This window comes from Octopus sinensis, linkage group LG17 (genome assembly GCF_006345805.1).
Source record: "Octopus sinensis linkage group LG17, ASM634580v1, whole genome shotgun sequence".
Taxonomy (NCBI): Eukaryota; Metazoa; Mollusca; class Cephalopoda; order Octopoda; family Octopodidae; genus Octopus; species Octopus sinensis.
In genome coordinates this window covers 9,412,388-9,418,257 of record NC_043013.1, presented here as the reverse complement: position 1 = coordinate 9,418,257, position 5,870 = coordinate 9,412,388, and positions in this window count along the sequence as shown.

Below are 5,870 nucleotides of genomic sequence, written 5' to 3'. Positions count from 1 at the left end.
TTTGCTTTTTTAACTCCTTCTCTCGCGGGAAACCACCAAGGTGCTTGAAAAAGTGGTAGTCGGTAGGAGAAAGGTCTGGGGAATAAGCTGGTTGGGGAAGAACTTCGTAGCCAAGTTCCCTCAACTTCTGGAACGTCATTAGTGAAACGTGTGGTTGAGCATTCTCATGAAGAATGATGATTGGCCCTTTTCTGTTGACCAGTCTGAGATGGAGAAGTAGCAGCTTTTCATTCATTTTGGCAATATGTTTCTGCAGTAATGATTTTCCGGGTTTTAAGAAGTTATAGTGGATGAGTACAACAGTACACCACCAAACAGTCACCATAACCTTCTCAGGTTTAGGGAAGATTTTTTGCGCTTCATTTTGGTCCAACCACTGCGTAGAACGTTTATTATTGTGCAAAATCCACTTTTCATCGCAAGTTACACTACGGTCGAGAAATGGATCGATCTAGTTACGGAGAAGAAGCGAGGGGCAAGTTTGATATCTGCACATTTTATGAATTTCATTCAACTCGTGTAGTATCCATTTGTCGAGCATTTTTGATTTTCTAATCGCATGCAAATGGTTGCAGGCAGTTTTCTGGCTAACTTGAAGATGTTTTGTCAGTTCTCGTGTGGTTTTATGTGGATCTTTCTCAATGACGGTCTTTAATTGAGCATCATCGATGACATATGGACGTCCACTTCAAGGCACGGGTTTCCACTGCGAAATCGTTTAAACCAATTTCTAGCTGACCACTCACTGGTCATTTCTTCACCAAATATTTTGTTGATGTCGCGAGCAGTTTCAGCTGCTTTACGTCCTTTTTTGAAGTCGAATAGCAAAATTTCTCAAATATCATACTTTGACAATTCCATTTCAGATGATTATAACAACGGTGGAAAAAAATATCGATGTTAATTTATTGATTCATTTGAGCAAGTCTATGTCTGTATTATCAGACAATTTCAAAAAAAATTTATTAAAAACAGCAAAAATCAGGTACAAATCCGTCATGGTTCAAAGCGTTGCTTACTTTTTACTCAACCTGATATATGGCAGCGAAAGGCGGCAAGCTGGGAGAATCGTCAACATGCCGGGCAAAATGCTGTGCGGCATTTCGTCGGTCTTCACATTCCGAATTCAAATTCCACCGAGGTCGGCTTTGTCTTTCATCCTTTCAGGATCGATTAATTCAGTATCAGCTGACTACCGGGATCGATATAATCGACTTATCCTCACCCACAAAATTTCAGATCTTGTGCCTATAGTAGAAATGATTATTATTGTTAAACATATATATATATATAATATATATATATATATATATATATATATATATATATATATATATATATATCTATATATATATATATATATATATATATCTATATATATATATATATATATATATATATATATATATACATACATACATATATATAGGCGCAGCGCAGGGGTGGCTGTGTGGTAAGTAGCTTGCTTACCAATCACATGGTTCCGGGTTCATTCCCACTGCGTGGCACCTTGGGCAAGTGTCTTCAACTATAACCACGGGCCGACCAAAGCCTTGTGAGTGGATTTGGTAGACAGAAACTGAAGGAAGCCCGTCGTATATATGTATATGTATATATGTATGGTTGTATATGGTTGTATATGTTTGTGTGTCTGTGTTTGTCCCCTCAACATCGCTTGACAATTGATGATGGTGTGTTTACGTCCCCGTAACTTAGCGGTTCGGTAAAAGAAACCGATAGAATAAGTACTAGGCTTACAAAAGAATAAGTCCTGGGGTGGATTTGCTCGACTAATGGCGGTGCTCCAGCATGGCCGGAGTCAAATGATTGAAACAAGTAAAAGAGTAAAAGAGTAATAGGTGCGGGCGTGGAATTTATGTATAGACCTCAGGATTTTCGATGGAAAGTTTGGTGAAACTAGTGGAAATAAAAACACCATATGTGAAAATATGAACAAATAGAGAAAATGAATAATGGCAAATAAGACAATAAGATAAATAGATGCAATCATAAGTATAAACGTAGCCATTAATATTTCGAAATTATGCAGAAAAACACAAACGTTTATAATATAAATAGATTCGCTTGTTATATCCCAAAGTTGCACAACATTGACAGTAGCAAAAATAGCATTGGTTGGGAGCCAGAAAGAAATTCTGAATTCGAGTCAGCTCTCCGTAGATAAGGGAATTTAGAATGTCATGAACACTTCTACCTCTTTACCTGTTGAATTTATTGATGAAAATGCAACGAAAGTAGTTACATATTTCTGCTTCTCGAAAAGTGGTTTGGCTTTCTTATATGCCTTCAAAGATGCTGCTTATATGTGGAGTGAGGTGGTTTTCATTGACTGGAGCTAGGCATATGCATGTTTTCATTTACGTCTGATTTCAGAACCAGTCCTTCTCCACCCTCATCGGGATATTGATGCAACATATGAAGCAACCTTTGTATAAGGGGCTCGGGTAGGGACATTGGTTCTATGTTGATCCTTCACTTACCTATTTCTTTACTACCCACAAGGGGCTAAACACAGAAGGGACAAAAAAGGACAGACAAACGGATTAAGTCGATTACATCGACCCCAGTGCGTAACTGGTACTTAATCTATCGACCCCGAAAGGATGAAAGGCAAAGTTGACCTCGGCGGAATTTGAACTCAGAACATAACGGCAGACGAAATACGGCTACGCATTTCGCCCAGCGTTCTAACGATTCTGCCAGCTCGCCGCCTTAGATCCTTCACTTACCGTAACTTTAACAGCACAGTAGTGGCAGATTAAGATCACCCTGTCTTCAGTTCCAGGAACCGACCATGAATAAGATCCATGACCCTTTCCCCTAGACATTATCAGTAGCAGTACCCAGGTTACTGGACCCATCGAGAAGAGCAAAGGGAAAAAAGAAGCCAAAGAGAAATACTACAATGTCAAATAAGGCAAGCAAAATGTAAGGGGAAGAACAAGCCTCACCCCACTCCATTTCACCGACTAATTAACGGTCATGGTTTTTTATAAAACAAATGAAGACCTAATAAACTTTTATTAGAAGTCTGACCGGAATATGACAACATAAGTTAATTTTTCTCACACAATAAAATATTCCAGTCAAACATGGCGCCTAATACTTGGGCACCGTCCACCCCACGACCCCATCACCCCGAAAGAATATTGTCGAACAAAAATAAAAAATGATGATAAAATAATAACGTAAAACAAAAGCTGAAATGAATGATATTGATCATGTAAATTTAGGGGAAATGGGGGGAAAATAATTATTATACCGCTTCAACTATAAACTATAAAATTACAGACGTTTCTGCCAACAATTCGCGAGAATACTTTGTCAAACATGAAAACTCTAGACATGAAATATTTCACTGAAAAGACTAAAGGATAGTGGCATATAGTTTAACAATCTCTGGTTCATGGTGATAGGTGAATGGAAGAGATCACAGTGGACATACAAGACCGCTTGAGTCCGCAAGAACACAAAGCAGTTCGAGAGTTGTACCCTGTAATGTATGGTGAAAGGAAAGCTTCAAACTGGACATCCAAGGCAAAAAAAAACTCAGTTGTTACTCGTGTGTATGTAAAGGTCGGAGGCGCAATGGCCCAGTGGTTAGGGCAGCGGACTCGCGGTCATAAGATCGCGGTTTCGATTCTCAGACCGGGCGTTGTGAGTGTTTATTGAGCGAAAACACCTAAAGCTCCACGAGTCTCCGGCAGGGATGGTGGTGATCCCTACTGTACTCTTTCACTACAACTTTCTCTCACTCTTACTTCCTGTTTCTGTTGTACCTGTATTTCAAAGGGCCGGCCTTGTCGCTCTCTGTGTTACGCTGAATATCCCCGAGAACTACGTTAAGGGTACACGTGTCTGTGGAGTGCTCAGCCACTTACACGTTAATTTCACGTCAGGCTGTTCCGTTGATTCGGATCAACCGGAACCCTCGTCGTCGTAACCGACGGAGTTTTTCCATCCATATGTAAAGGTCAATTAAAGATTTACTACCCAGAAGTTTTTGTTTTTTTTTAGAATGAAAGCAACAACAGCAGCAATGAATCACGAAGGTTGCTTGACCTAATGTGATACTGCAGCATTAGGCAGCACGTGGAATGATTCTGGGGTCGCCGAAACAATTAGTCCATCCCCATTGCTAGGAGCAAAACAAGAGGCCCAAGATCTGCTTCTCTCAACTACAACCAGTGGAAACCGAGCCACCAACAGTGACAATAACAAGAATCTAATCTTCACATCAGTCCCACTTTATCCTCTTGCAAGGTTGAAGGGGATCAGTAGATCTTTTAAAAAATTAAAAAGCAATAAAAAGCAATAAAAAATGTACGAAGTTAAGTACACCATCCGGAAAGAAGAGAGGCTCTCCAGAGACGAGGAAGCCACCTCCTATGAAAGAGAACCAATCTCAAGTGATAATGCGCCCCTCTCCGGTGATGAGAGCGGTTCATCTCTTGTAATAAGAGAGTCTCTCAACTGTAAGGATAAACCCTTCTCACTGTGAACAGTGTTCCCAGGCCTTAGCAGAGCAAACAAGGATCAAACAAGATCACTTGCGTGAAGTACGCCAAGATTTTCCAGGTTAGGTACTGATCAGAGGAGAGATCATACTTCAAACAGGGGACGTAAACACACAAGCATCGGTTGTCAAGCGATGTTGGGGGGAGGGAACACAGACACACAAACATATACACATACATACACACACACACACACACACACACACACACACACACACATATATATATATATATATATATACAGCCATACATATATACGACGGGCCTCTTTCAGTTTCCGTCTACCAAATCCATTCACAAGGCTTTGGTCGGCCCGAGGCTATAGTAGAAGACACTTGCCCAGGGTGCCTCGCAGTGTGACTGAACCCGGAACCATGTGGTTCGTAAGCAAGCTACTTTACCACACAACCACTCCTAACAATTTCCAGTCGGTAAAACGACCATAAGCCCTCTGCTTAACAAAATTATTTACCAACGAAAAAAAATTCTCTCTCTCTCTCTCTTTATTAGTTTCGACTTCATATCTTCAATATAGGTGGCTAAAGTAATTGGTTGCTTAGTTGATCGGTCGCATTTAGAGACAGTGTAAGTTTTGATAAAGGATGATAAAAAAAAAGGAGATATCAGTTACATGTGTATATATTGACACCATAGCCGCAGTATTGTTTTATTCTTGCTACGTCTCACCGTCTCAGCTCTCAAAAGCGCATATCGAAACATAAAATGAAAAATAAAAGGTGAGAGTGACATGTTTGGCTTGGCTGAATGGATTTATTCGACCCATCTTTAGCCATTCATTTATCAATTAACTTCTCTTTTATTTCCTCTCCTATTTTTTTTTTATTGCCAACGTTGAAAGAAAAGACACCACGGATAAAAAAAAATCGTCTTTCGTATTAAAGATTTCAAACAACACAACACCCTTAAACCATGTCACACACATTTATATATACACCCACTCATATTCACACACACTCACACTTAGATTACCACACAAACATATGTCACACACACACACACACACACACACACCTACAAAAATTATTAATAAAGAGGAGAAAAAGAAATCGTTTAAACTAGCACCTCTCTTATACTTCAATATAGATTTGTGAGCAAATTAGCTGTTTTTCTTTTTTTTTTTTTTGGCTTATTTTTATGTTTATCGTTTTATGCAATTTTTAGGATTCTTTAAACAGACTCTGAAAAAAAATATTGGTTGGTACTTTGACATAACCGCAAGGTGTCTGGGTAGCAGGTAGCATTATATATCTGTGTCTGTGTATACTTGGAGTGTAGAGGAACGTAGATTTAAATACAGAGTGCATGAGTGCA